Below are 15,450 nucleotides of genomic sequence, written 5' to 3' on the forward strand. Positions count from 1 at the left end.
CCTCATTTTAAAGATGTAAACACATGGCTACAATTTCTGTGGAGCTGTTCAGGAAAATTTTATGGATCAAATATTTAGTCCTGATATCCCAGCCAGGCTTGGATATTTTTTAAACTGCTACAGAACTCTTTACTTTCCAAAGATTCATTTATTACAGAAATTGGCTTGGGAAGTGTTTATAAGCTCTTTGGTGTTATCTATAATTATTTTCTCATCTGAAGTGGTGGTAAGGGCTAGGAGATCTAGACCAAGATAGGAGCCCAGGAAAATCTGAATAAATAAATACAAATGTCTTACAGGGAATCTCTTTCATTTCTCTGGTCTTGTAATTGTCTTTTTTGTTTTTTCCCAACTATAACTGAAAAAATAAATGCCCAAGCTCTGTCAAGCTGTCAAGGTTATTAAAAAACAAACAAACAAACAAACAAAACATTGTTGGGTTTTGTTACATTGGCCTCACAGGCCAGGGGTTTGTTATGGATTGAAAACTTATGGGCAACTTTTTGCACCGGCTGAATTAAATCAGCGTGGATCTGAGTTTAGATGACCCATCTGAGGGAAGTTGTCAGCATAATTAGAGATGCAGAGAAGGAGAGCAAGGCACTGTGGGTTCTATTTCAAGCCATTGGTTCTCCTGGAGGAGCTTGCCATGCTGGTTTCCCTGGATTCCCTGAATTCGGCCTTATGATCATAGAGGAGCTTGGGATCCTTTCCTTTGGGGGAGCTCTGGTCCTTACATCAAGCATCACTTTCTGGTTCTGGAGGTAAAGATGAGTGCTGTCAGTCTCCAGGAGAAACACATCACCCTGGTTTTCTGGCATGTACGTGACTGTTCTCATCATTGGTGGAGGTCGGGACCTCCATGTCACTGAGGATGGCTGTGGAACCTTTCATGGCCTTGCCCTTATTTTCCCTGGTCCTTATTTTGAGGGTGACTTCCCAGCTCCAAAGTAGAACCCTCAACATATTGGCACAGCTCCTTCACCCCGCTGGCATAGACTTTCTAGCTGCCGTCACTGACCTTTGGGCTTTCCCAGAAGATCTGTAAAGCAGACTGATGTGAGTTCTTGTCCTGGGCTCTAAACCTCCAGTTGGACTTATGGGAGGCATTGTCATGGGCTTTAGGTCTTCATCTTGACACATAAGAGACATTGCTGTGGGATCCAGGCCTTGGCTAAATATTCTGGGTCTTTAGTGCTGTGGACAGATTTCTTGCTCTTTCTTGTGTTTAATTGGGTGGCCAACATAAAATAATGTTATAAATTCTGTGTCCTGATTCTAATTGTTCTCCTGACAACCTCTGACACAACAGGGTTCAAATAGCTGCTGTGCTGAACACGGAGGGGACACTCGGAAAGATGACAGCCGGGTTCCGTCTCCATGGGTGCCTGACACACTTGAGAAACCACATTTTCTTACCGGGAGACTGTGACAAATGTGTGCATGCTGTATACCGGGGTTCCAGATAAGGTGCTTGAAAGTGAAATGGCCATCTTCAGGAAAAGAAAGATAGTTTGGAGATTGAGTTTGCCACAGAATTATACTTTCATGATGAAGCCTCCATCCTGGGATCTCTAAAGTATGGGGTATGAAGAGCTTCTGAGTTGGAATAAGAACATATCCACATGTGGGGTAGAGGTCGTGTCAACTCCATGGAGACAAAAACTCCTGTCCTCAGGATTTGTTTTGAACTACCACACATGTATCTCTTCATCTGGTTGTTCATCTGTACCCTTTGCCACATCCTTCAATAAGTAATAATCTAATTAAACATATGTGCTCCTGAATTCTGTGAGCTACTGTAGCAAATGCACAAACTCAGGGAAGGGGTCATGAGAATTGGCTCTGCAGCAAGCTGGCTGGAAGTACCAAAGCCCTGGGTTTCCCAGGGGCATCCCAGGTGAGAGGCAGACAATGGGCCCCTAACTGGTAGAGTCTTACTGTATGTTCAGGATCCTGTCTGACTGAATTGACATACCACAGTTAGCTGGTATCCACCTAGGAATCAGCTGGTATATGCAAACCCAGACAAAGTTTAAAGACTGACAACTGAGTACATGGAAGCACTGTAAAAAAAAAAAAAAAAAAAAAAAAAAAAAAAACATTTTGTTTCACTTGTTTTTTTCATGTTACAGATGTGTACACACACACACACGTGAAGATCAGTGACTTATAGCCCTCAAGTATAAAGGAGCCAGTGTTGCCACTTAGGTGTAACCCAGCCAGCTTCGCCATGTGTGGGCAACATCCCTGTGAGCCATGCATCATATCCTGGGGACTCGGGGTCCTGGGAAGCTGGGCTTAGACACAGACTGTGCCCCGCATTCTGTGTGGAAGTCTCTTCAGTTTGTCTCTGCACTCTTTCTTAAAGATATTGATTAGTTCATCTCGCTTGAGGAAGTGTGCAGGTGTGTGTGAGCCCCCAGGAAGCCCAGGGAAACACTAAGGAAAGAAAGTGGCCAGCACAGTGATGTTTACTCAGCAACCAAAGCTCTTCTCAAATGGCCAAGGCAAACTGTGGCCAATATAGCTCAATTTCCAGCTGTGGAGGAGACTCCAGTTATCCCAGTCTGATGGCATCATCCATCCCCGCTGCACATCCAGGTACCTCAGGCAGCTATGTCTTGATAGAGTGAAATTAAAATTTTATAATTAACACTCATATTATTTCTGATCCTTTGCTCATGAGACAATATTCTGTTTATAATCTGCTTTCCTATATGATGCACTGCAGAGGGATAACGTGTTGCTCAGAGGGCACAAGTGTCTTGTTGCACACACACACACACACATACACACACATACTCCCTGGTTCTCCTTCTGACTGACAATAATTCTCTAGCATTCTGGTTTCAAACTTCAGTCTGTTAGTCAGATTATTGTTGAGTTTGTCCCTAAAATTTTTTCTACATTTTGTAAGCCAGGAAAAAAAAAATTAGGAGGGGCATTTCAATCTGAAAGGCTGAAGCAGGGCTGTCACGAATTCTCCCTTTGGGATACCCCTGGGAAAGTAGTCTAAAGACATGTTAAAACTTGCCACTTTTATTAGACACAGTGATGCAAGCCTATAATCCCAGAATTTGGGAGACTGAAGCAGGAGGATCATGAGCTCAAGCCCAGCCTGGGCAAATTACAGTCCTGGGAAACTGTCTCAAATTCCAAGTAAGTGTGTGAGGGGGAGGCACAAACGGAAGGCGAGCTCAGTGCAAAAACCATGGTTTCCATTCTCTATACAAAACAACAACAACAACAACAAAAACTGATAAAAGTCACCATTCACCATTTACAAAGATGCACTTTAACCTTTCTAAGTAGTGAACTCTTATGTAGAAACTTGAGAACATACATAGAAGCTAAAAGAAGATAAAAAAATCCATCATCCAGCTAACTTTAGATAGACAGTGTTAAATGCTTGATATATTTGTTTCTGTTTTAACTCTGTGTATGCATCTCTGAAATATATGGAAAATTTGAATCACACTAGGAATAGTTTTGCAATCTGTTAATTTCACTAAAGATAATATTCTCCACATTTCCCATATCATTCATACATTCTGAAAATACTTTCAATTAAACTCTTTCTGGCTATTTAATCTAATTCTTATAATTTTTTTAGACTAAAACATACCCTGGTGTACTCATATAACTATTTACTCACAGTTCTGAATAGTCTTAGTATAAATCTCTAGAGGGAAAATATGGACTTCAAGGTCTAAGTGATTTCTGTGCTTTCATCCTCAGTGCCGGATTTGACTCCAAATCTTCCAATTACAGATTTTAGTGAACATCAGCAATTTTCCTTTTGGCAACAATAGGAGAGTTTTGCTGATTATCTACCGATTATGGAGGAACGATTATCACTTTTAATTATTTTATTACTGACTTTAAAGACAAATCTTCATGTGCACTTTCATACCTTAGGCGCTGTGACTACTTCTTCAAGCTTTTGTGACCATCGTAGGTCTCATCTTGAGACTATGCTCATCCCTTACTTTCACTCGCTATTTTCTTGGCATGTTCCCGATTTTATGTGTTGATTTCTAATTCCTCTTTTTTGTTAGTTTCCTAGTACATATTAAATTTTCTACCAGTTAATCTCATGCAGATTAGTAATGCTTATGGGAGCTTTGAGGGACTAGACAGAATCTACAAACTGTTCCTTAGGGATATGCAATGGAGGAAGAGCCTCCTTCTTAGTAACCAGCAGTCTGAGGCTCCTCTTGCCTGAAACCCCTGCTTTAGACCATTGGCCATTCCTACTGGCCCAGTCAATACTACAATGTGGGGGAAGCAGTGTCACATGACTCAGAAACGGCTTCATCATGGCTAGCCTTCAACCTACACCTCCACTGCAACCTGACCTTCCTACCCAGGTGTTTCTGTCTCTGCAGCAGAGTAACATCTGTAAGAAACAGAGCTTATGAGGAAGAGCTGAGGAGCCAAAGAAATGTGCAAGCAGGGGAGGTCAAAGCAGGCAGAGAAAAACAGAAATCAGCGAGGTGGAGAGAGGACAGGGCAGGTGTGAGAGCCAGGCGGTGGTGCTGGTCAGAGACCTCTGGGCCAGACTAGAGAACCGGAGAATCCAGAGCTAGGCCCTCGGTTTGCTTCCATTCTCTGGAATTTTATATTTCCAAGATGAGAGTCTGTGCAAGCATACAGTAAGTCACTGAGATTAGAACAGAAAGAGATTTGTTCCTCCTGTACCCAAAACAGAAACTCTAGGACAATAGTTCCCAGCCAGTGGTGATTTTGCCCTGCAAGAAGGATCATTTGGTAAATCTGGAAACACTGTTGATTGTCATGAGGGAAGGCCGAGCAGCCATCTCTAGCGTCTAACAAGCAGAGGCCAGCATGCTGCCAAGCAATCTGTGATGATGTGCAGCTTTGGCGGCAAGGAGTCACCCAGCCCACAGTGTGAACAGGTGAGACACCATGTCCTAGAACAAGTCAGATTTCCCAGTTTCCTCCTTACATGCATGCTGAACAATGACAAAAAAGGAAAGACTTGCATTATCTTCCATCTCCATGACTTCATTTTTATATTTTGGTATCCTTGGAAATGTCTAGGAACAAGAAAGTCATGTGAATGACTAGGAGATGGAGAAACTGACTGCACCTACAGGACAGGCCACAATGTCCTCGTGACTCTATCACACTCCATGAGAATGCGCAGAAGTTCTCACAACTTACTTGGGTGGTCCTCTCCTCTGTGAAGGCGCACTGGAAAGTATGGAAATCTGCATTCCTTCTACAGGGAGAGAAGCCAAAGTGATTCAGTTCCCTCAGCACTCGTACTGGCAATCCAGAGCCTGCAAGGTATAAAACTGATGACATTAAGGCTGTCACACTCAGCGAGTAGAACAAATGTTCAGAAGGGACAGATTGCATAAGCTTCAGAACCTAGGACACTGGGACCAACACAGTGGTCACCAGGGTTATGGCAGCTCATGCTGGCAAACATCTCTGAATCAATGGGATTTTTAGAGCTGACATGAGAGAGTGAAACCAAGAAGACACTCAAATTATGCCACGAAATGGGAAAGTAACTCACATCAGTCTTGATGAACACTTGCTCTCCTGAGCTGGCCTTCAAAGGTTGCAACCTCTGCTTCTTTGTTACTGCCCACATTACAGGGTCCATAAAGTTTCCTGAGATGCTATGAGGCAGATGGCTCCTGTCCTCACATCCCCATAACAACCCATAGTGCACAGGAACTAATAAGCGTGATTAGGAAAGAAAGACAAATGAGCATGCCAGTGCAGAATACGGCCCTCCATTTAGTGCTCTCTGTGTCTAGGGGGAGGTTCCAATCTGGAAATCTAGTTGTTTTCTGGTAAATTCTTGATGGATTGTGACACACACAGTGCTCACATGCTAGCATTGTGCCTCCACAGCACAGATTCTCCTCCCTGGGTCTACCCTGAAGCCAAGATCAATGCCTTCTATCTTCCCATGGCGTGGGAGGTGGAAAGGAGCAGGAATTTTCTGCCCAGTCACTTTAGCTTCTGTTCCTGCCACTTTGTAAACTGCAACCCAAGCCTTTCCCTGCAGTTTCAAACAGCAGCATCTCATTGGTGTGTACCTGCAAGCAAATTATCATCATGCCTCTGGTAAAGGGCTTCTGTCCCTTTCCTCCTGCCCCTTAGACCTGACAGCTTGAGTTCCATCTTCCTTCCATGCACTCCTTCCTCTAGTACCAATATCTATAATCCTACCCACACTCACTTCCCCAGAACTTAGGAGCTAAATTCACTCACATAAATCTGGCTTTGTGCAGAGGAGGATAAATAAATAACCAAGGTAAAGATAAGACATTTCATCATAAAAACAGGAGAGATCAATGCAATAAATGGAAAATGTACCTCTAAACAAAAAGAATTGGAAAGAAAGAAGCTGAAAGACTGCTCTCAGCTCATCTAAGAAATAAAATACACAGCCATGCTTCCCTCTAAAAAAGATACTGACATAAATGTTCACTAATTAAGCAGTCATAATTCAAGAAGGTTATTTATGAAAAGCAGAGACTTTTAGCATTTTACCTTCTGCAATGGTATCGTACTCACCAAAGTTAGAAAAACTTCACTAGAGAAGGGCTGGCTAGTGAATGTTTTCCCCTTTGCATGTAATAAGGTTTCTTCCCAGCCTCTCAGCGCTATGATTATGGCACAGAACAGTAGTAGACTCTGCCGAAATTAATGAGGATGACTGCGTCCTCATAAAACTTTTTCAAAGGACACTGGAATTCGGATTTTGTATAATGTTCACAATTCATGAAATCTTATTCTTTGGATTTTTTCAATGATTTCAGAATCATTCTTATTTCAGGCATCAGAGTAGGTGGGAGGGTGGATTGGTCCGTGTGCCACAGTTGCTGTGGTTTTCATGTAGACTAACTGCTTACCCAGGAAGTGATTCTCAAAATGCTTCACTGAGGACTACAGCATAGCGATGCTCAGTTCCCTCCCCGGTTTGCTGAATGACCTTTTTCTGATCTATAATCTAATTGTGTACTGATGTTCTTCCTTCTGATAAAGAACCTCAAATCAGAAAATCAAAGAGCAGATTCTAATGCATGAATTTGCTGGTTTTCAATATGAACTAGTCTTAGGAGTTTACCCCTTGTTCCCTCAAGTTTATGTAGGCATGCAAAACTCAAGTATCTCATGGCTGAAGGAACAAAAGCAATATGGAGATAACAGCAACTATTAGGTCCCCAGATGGAGCAGAATCATCCAACATCATTATTACCAATTCCAGCACATCATTACCAACTCAATACAAGTCCAAAATAAAACAAGTTAAGGGTTGAATCAATTGCTAGTCTGGTCAATGATGATAATAAAAGCATGAATTAGAACCACAAAATTTGAGAATTCCCAAACATCTAGACAGATGCAAGCAGAGTCAAAATGTGCCAAAAATGTACCTGAAACAGAATTCTCACAGACAAATGCCCACAGGCAGAGATGGAGTGGAAAAATGTCATCTAATAAGCAGATAGCTAATGGTAGAAATACACAAGTTTATAATCTCATAAAATTAATGAAAGCCTAGTTATTCCCAAAAGGATGTTAATAAGAAAAAAAAAAAACTAATCTACCTCCAAATTACTCTTATTATATAGTTGAATAATAATGAAATAATATAAAATAATGATTCCCCAGCTCTCACCTACTGGATGGTAAAAATAGAGTTCAGTATGAATTTCTCTCATTCTTGTCCTACACGCTGTTGAGCCAAACTTACACAGGTTTCATTTTTTAAGATGAAGTGCTTTTCATGGATTTCTGGGGCCCGCATTTCCAATAAACATTCAATGTATCTGTCCCACTAGGCCTTTAACAGGTAGTATGCTGGAATCCTGACCCAGTGGGAAAATGAAATAAATGTAATTCTGAACATGGTGGAAATGCTAAGGTTTGTACCTGGAACACTGAATTCAATTAACTCTGTATACTAAGGACAAATCATTTTACTGTCCTGTGCCAAGGAGCAATAAGGAGACCTGGAACTTATGCAGTTTTCACATTCTTCTGTGTGTGCACAGGGATATTTGTTTAGTTGGGAGTGGTAGTGCACACCTATAATATTAATATTCTGGAGGTTGAAGCAGGAGAATCCCCTGAACCTGAGGCCAGACTGTGCTACATAACGAGACTCCTGGCTCAAAACAACAACAACAAAAAAATCTTTGTGTAAAATGTAGTTTAACATGAAATGCCAGAACATAAAGCTAGAAAGATAAAACAGATCTATTGAGGAGCTCTGGTGCCCCCCAAGATCCCTCTACCAGAACCTAGACTTCAAAGAAGCAGTGTGAAACTCCTATTTTCATGCAACCCTCTCATCTTACAGTGAAGAAGTTACCGAGACAATTAAAATTGTCCCTGCCAACAACCAAACAGTTATGTTCCCAATCAAACACAGACAATGAGTAGGGACAATGCTCAGATGACACCATGATGCTACTGTTTTTAGAGTAAGGCAGAGAAAAGTCCACTCCACCACCTCAACAATGACAAAACATCTCTTCAAACACAAGCAATTGTCTGTTTTCAAACTGCACTTCTAAACTAATTTTAATCCACCAACATCTTTGATATCAGGTGTCTTGCTTACTATTATCTCATTGCTGGAACAAAATGCCCAACACCCAAAATGAAGGAAGGAAAGGTCTGTTTAGCTCACTGTTTATGGGGATTTTAGTCCATAATCAGCTGGCTCCAAGGCAGGATAGCTGATAGCACATGGGCAACACTTGAAGACAGTAGCCCACAAAAGCAGCAAGAGCAAAAAGGAGAGGAGAACAAGCCTCTTTTCTTCTCTTATATGGTACACTGGTCACTCCCCACTACAGGGCTGGTATAGCACTCACAAAATTTCCTTGCCCTCCTCTTGCACAGGATGAGGATGTTTACACCCTGGCTCCCTGATGAGTCTCTTAGTCAAACTTCTAAACTGCTCAAACTGATAATATGTATCAACCATAACACCAGGTTATCAAATTGCCCCTGCTTCTTGCTATCATCCAGGCTAGACTTGGCCCCTGCGGTCATCATCTCCTCTGAAAATCATGCAACATAAATGTGAATGCTTACTTCCCTGTCACTGAGACAAACTATCCAACAACTTCAATTTAAAATAAAAGAGGCTTATTTTTGTTCATGGCTTCAGGAGGTTCAGTCCAGTGTTTGCTGGCTCCAAGAAGGAAACAACATGGTGCAAGGGCATGAAAGAGAACTGTTGCTCAACTCCTGGTGGCCAGGAAGCAGAGAAACAAGGGAGGACACAGGGGCAAAAAAGTTACCCCTCCAAGCCACACATGCACCTTTTCAGCCCCACTTCTTAAAAGATCCCTATTGAACTATAGATTCATCATTGGATTAAACCACTAAATGAGTACAGTGCCCTCATGATCCAGTCACCTTTCAAAAATCCTACCTCTGAATATGATTTTTAGGTGACCTTATAGATCTGAACTTTAACATCCACCCTTGATCTCCAAAAGGCTCTTGTCCATCCTGTTATACAAATTATATTTAATCCATCACTAAGATTTTCCAAAGTCTTAACAGTTCTATCATTATGGAACAACCCAAGTCCAAAGTCTCTGAGATTCAAGGCAAACTCTTAGCCATGATCCCCTATAAAAATCAAGAAAGTTGGATATGTCAAACACACAATGACACAGAGTAGCATTGCTATTCTGGAAAAGAGGAATAGAGGGATACAGAGGAATCAAACTAAAGCAAGACCCAGAACCAATAGGATAAACATTAATCTTGGAGCTCCAAGTCCTGTTGTAGTTAAGGCTTGCAAGGGAATAGACTCAATAGAGGACACCTAATTTATAGAATTATTTTATAATAGTCACCTAAAAAGTCAGATGCAGAGATTTGCAAGAGATATGTCCATACATTAGAGACCCACAGACTCCAGCTGAGGGCCTAGATCCCATGGCAATGTACTACGTGAGTGCAGTTGAAGACCTAGAGCCCATGGCATTGTCCTACACAAATCTAGCTGGAGGACTAGAGCCCACAACAATGTCCTGTGCAAGTCTGTATCAAGGGTCTGCACTGAAAAGGTGCAAAGGTGGTGGGAACTAGACAATTTTCACCAGTGAGTTGAAGGATCTGTGTCAGCAGGCTAATGGATCTGCACTGGAGCAAGGAAGTGATGCTCCAAGTAAGAACCAGAGCTCCCTGGAAAAGAACAGCTGTGATCCTCAGCAACAGTGAGGACCTAAGCTCCTCTGATGATGAGAGCAGTAGCTTCTCCAGCAACAGCACACCTTCATCCCCTCCAGTTCTGCTTTTGTATGCTGTTGGCAACAATCCTCAGTGGGCCTGCTACACTCAGATCCAGACTGATTCAGTCAGTGGGGTGTTCCAAGTTGGCCACTAGCTAATCCACCACAAGCATCTAGGGCAGGTTTTGATAAGAAGAGCACTCCAAAGGGGCAACCATATGGCCTTGCCAGTTGTAGCTCTCCTCATTCTCTCCTCACTTCCTTCAGCTTTCCTCAGCAGGTGTCTCACATTCCTGGCATCTCCAAATTTCTGCACCTTTTACTTCACACTCACAGTTTCACATACTGATCTCTTAGGCACACATTTCCTGGCCTTCCACACTTTCCTTCAGAATTTAAGTGGAAGCCTCTATGACCCCACAACTCCCACATTCTGCACGGTTGTAAAATCAGCACTATGGCACTGATATGAAGGTCTCCTGTGTGCTACAGTAGTAGCTGCAAACCCTTTGACCATGGCTGCAGAAGTCTCTGAGGGCCTGAATGACTGAACTTGGGGAACCATTTTCCCTGACAGTCTTGAATAAGCAGCATAACCCAGGGCTCTTATTGCAAAGCAAACTTTCTCAAAGGGGTTTAACTTTTACACCCTCACACATGTGAAGCATGGGATATGGTCATTTACTGAGATGCCTTCAAGGCATCCTTCCATGTCCTGGTACTTGACTTATTTTAATGGCACTAAATTTTTCAGCATCACAGTCTCATTGTTCCCAATTTACCAGGCACCTCTTTTTTTGCAAAGCTGTAAAATATTTCTACTCTGGTTTTGCTCCCAATTATCACTGTAAAACAGCCAGCAGTATCCATGCCACACTTCTGAACACTGAGCAGCCATAAAATTTCCTCCATTACTTAGCACAGCACTTATAAATTCAACTTCATGCACCGTCTTTGGACATGGACATAACATCAACAAGTTCTTAACCAGAATTAAATACAAATGTTCTCTAGTCCAGTTCTGATATGGTCATCATTCCAATGATTTTCTGTCAGCATACTGGACTTCTGAATGCCAACCAGAAATATTCATCAGGCTCTGATTATGGCATTCTCGGGTTTTTCTTTCTTTTTGTCTTTCTCAGATAGGGACTCACTATACAGTTCAGGTTGGTTTTGAGCTCAATTTCTAATTCAAGCTAGTCACAAACTCACAACAACCCTCCTGCCTCAGCCTCCCAAATGCTGGGATTACAGGTGTGTGCCACCATGTCTAGCTTTAGAGCATTTCTAATATGCATCTTCAAATCTTTCCAAACTCTTCCTTTAATAAGAAGTTCCAAATACTTCTAAACCACATGGTCTCAAATAGTCACAACAATAACCTCATTTCTCCAATACCAGTTTTCAGTATCACTCACTTTTCCACTGAGAATACAAAATATCTGCACCCACAATTTAAGGGAGAAGTTTACTTAGGCTCATGATTTCAGAAGATTTACTCCATGATTGGCTGTTCCAAGGCAGAAACACTGGGTAGAAACATTATACAAGCAGCAGAAAGAGAAGGGAGGACTCAAGAATAAAACTACATCCTTTCAGGTCACCCCCCAGTGACCTACCCCTTCTAACCTGCCCCTACCTCCTAAAACACCTTTTCCAGCAATGATTCACCAGTGGGTATATCCCATAGGATCCAATCGCCTTCACAAGCCCCCACCTTTTATGGCATGACGGTGTGGGCATTTTATCTATAAATCACAACAGACTCTCGCCTTAATTTTACTTTATTTTTATTCCACGTGTACCTGGTGGCCTTTGCTTTTAGTATGACATTATCCGCATTCTAAACAATGCTCTCAAGAAACCAGCACTATAAATCAACTGAGAGAAAAAACAAATACATGAGCTCCCAGAGTAGTAAATAGACATAATAGCAATAAGTAGAGGCTAATTTCATCTTCTGAACTTTCGTCTGACAAAATGCTACTGATCCCTGGATATTTAATCATGGTACTATGGGGGCACATGAGTTACTCTTGTGAAAAATCCGAGATCACTGATTTACAGAGACCCTGAGAGAGAAAGGAGACCCATAACTAGCTCTCTCTGAATGCTTTGTGCCACTCACAGAATTCCAGCACAGCACAGCACCTGGTGTGGATGGAACCCTCTTAAAGAACAGCTGGGCACTCAGAAAAGGCCAATCATGCATTTCCACCAAGCCTTCTGTGCTCAGCATTGTTCTGGGTCAGACCTTCACACAAAACGTATTCATAATGACCAAAGCATGACATCACAGCAGCTCCCAGGATGGTCTTGCAGTGAAGCAGCTGACTTTCTCTGACCCTTGCATATTCAACAAATAATTCCTGAGTTGGAGTTCAATGAGCAGAAGCCCACCTTAAAATAACCACAGGAGAGCTTAAACCATCTTTGGGTTCTATGTGGAGTGTTTGTGGATTGAGAGGGCAGATTTTGCCTGTGCCTGTTTGCCTCTCCCCAGCACCATTTCCTGCAGCAGCCAAGCCCCATAGTGCAGCCAGGCCCACATGCAGTTCAACCCTGGGAGGACACCCAACCTCCCCTCCCTGCCTAGCTGACACTAGAAGCCATGCACTTCAAACACTTGGGCTTTGCCCCCAGAAGACTCTCCCTGTTCTGCTCCTCACCAGGATAAATTAGAAGCCCACTTCTGTCTTCCATTCTGCACAGGGAGGGTCCACTTTGTGAAGCTATTCAGTGGTTCTCACCTATAATTGCACGATAACAACCTTGTGTGCAGCTAAATATTCAGAACATAAATGCACTGGTTCCCACTTAATTGTTTGGGGAATCAATCTAATTGTCATGCGCACTGGGCTTGGTGCTTCTCATACTGTATTATGAGAACCAATCACTGCTTTAAAATGCAAATTATGATTCAGCATCTTGGGTAGGCACTGAATTTGCCAGCATTAAGAGGTTCCTAGCAGCTAGCAATGGGACACCATGTGACCTGATAAACCATGACAGTAGCTGACCATCTGGAGGCCATAAAGCTGTTATTAGCCACAGCAACTACAAAACCATTCTCCCAGTCAAGGAGAAATATATGTTGCTAAAACATCTGACATAACCAGGTTCCAAAGAATTCTGTCTGTGGTAACTGTCAAACCATGGATCATAGCATCTACCTTCTCCTGATGGCCCTTAGCCCAGAGAGGAAAAGCGACTCACTCAGGATAACACAGAAAATTGCAGGTCTAAAGTCCAAGCCAAGGCTGTTGGATGCTGCGTTCTCATAAAATGCAGGGTCTCCAGTGTCCAGAGAGACGCTAAGGATTTCACCACACTAAGAAAGCAACGGGAGGGACCTGATGGAGATCCCCAGGATATAGACAAGTACAGGGATAAAAATGGTTGGAGCAACCCCTCAAAAGAGACCCCAGGTAAATTCACTGGTGAGGAAGAGACAACCAGTCACTTCACCTGAGGTGGATGGATGCGTTGGTTTCCCAAGGATGGTTAGTGACACTGGCCATACGGCACTGTGGTATCTTCTGTCTTTAAGCCTCCTCAAGGCAGTACAGATGGAAACATCATTGTAATCTCACATCTAGCACAGTGCTTAAAACACAGAACTCACCCACTGGGTATCTACTGCATAACGTCCAACCAGAGAATTCCGTGGTTTTCTTTAATTTTACACAACATAGCATCTGTGTGTGGTGTAAACAGGCTGCTATGAGACCAGCTGATACTGGGCTGTCCAGTGCAGAGGCCATCTCCAGTCTCTATGGCAGGGAGAGCTGGGGCTCCTGGAAGTGTGATTCAATGCCCAGTGCCCCAGGCCCTTCATCCACACACAGGACAGAAAACTTATAGGCCTGAGTGCTATGCAAATTCAGCGGTGTTTGCTATCACTAGATAGCCAGGCAGAAGTGAAGTGGGGAGGGAGGAGGGAGGGGGGAGGGAGAGAGGGAGGGAGGCCTCCCTCTATAGGGGATTAGGGAATTCATTTGTTCTCTATCCAGGAAAATGGTTTTCCAAAGGCAAGAGAACCACTGAAGGTCATATTGCCTAGAGGTCAGGAGCACAGGTGTTACTGTCAGATAAAGATGCTTAACTGGACTCAGCCTCAGTATTCTTCTCATCTGTGGAAGGAAGAGAAGAAGTAACATCTTATGAGGGTTTCTGTTGGAACTAAATGAGATCATTGCACAGAGTCTCCAGGACACTGCAGTTCAGTTAAATAGTAATTTCTCAGCAAGAGCCCTGTAATAAGCTGAATGCTTATGATCCAGCTCCATGTTGAAATCCTAGCCACCAATTGCTGGTATCAGTAGGTTGGCCTTTGGGAGATGGTTAGGTCAGCAGGGCCAGCTCTCTTGAATAGGATCTGAGATCTGATATAAGAGATGCCAGAGAGTCCAATCTCTTCCACCATGTGAGGATACAGCAGGAAGGAGCCATTTACAACCAGCCAGTGCCCTCACCAGACCCAGAAACTGCCAGCATCTGTGTCTTGGACATCACTGCCCCCAGAACTATATTATAAACAACTTTCCATTGTTTATCAGTGACCCACTTCATGATATTTCCTTAGGACAGTCCAAACAGATTGAGACTGCAGAAAGCCTCCAGGGAGTCTGCAGCAGCAAAAATAATTCTCACAGCAAGATGTGTGACCATGATCTGGATTTCTAATTACTTTCCTTGCCAGCACAGGCAATGACTAAAAAGATGTTTCCTTCTTGTTTGTCTTTTGCGTTTGGTTTTGTTTTCTCTTGCTTTCCTTTGCCTTTTCATTCTTTAAAAAGTGTGAGATTTATTATTTTATCGTAATTCCCTTAATCAAATTTCATTTTTCCTCCCCCTGTGTATATGAAATTGGAAGATGATACATGAACAGGATGGGAGACCAATGGCAAATTTTTTTTTGCATCTTAATGCCAGTTGACTGGAGGTGTCTTCTGGGGCCTCTATGTTAAGATGCATTTTGGTTGCCAAATCCAAGCTTAGTGAAAAAGAGTTATGATTAATTCTTCAGCAGGTGTATATCATGTTCATTCCATTCCACAAACAGGACAATGGTGAATAATAACACCCAGGTAAGAGCACAGTGGCAAGAAAGCAGGATGGGCAGTGACAGAGACTGAGGCTGAGGAGCGCTGTGTGCCCCACTTTGACCCCAAGGACACAAGCTGAGGTGACA

Source organism: Cavia porcellus, unplaced genomic scaffold (assembly GCF_034190915.1).
Source record: "Cavia porcellus strain 051 isolate PalLab524CR breed Dunkin Hartley unplaced genomic scaffold, mCavPor4.1 scaffold_1, whole genome shotgun sequence".
NCBI lineage: Eukaryota > Metazoa > Chordata > Mammalia > Rodentia > Caviidae > Cavia > Cavia porcellus.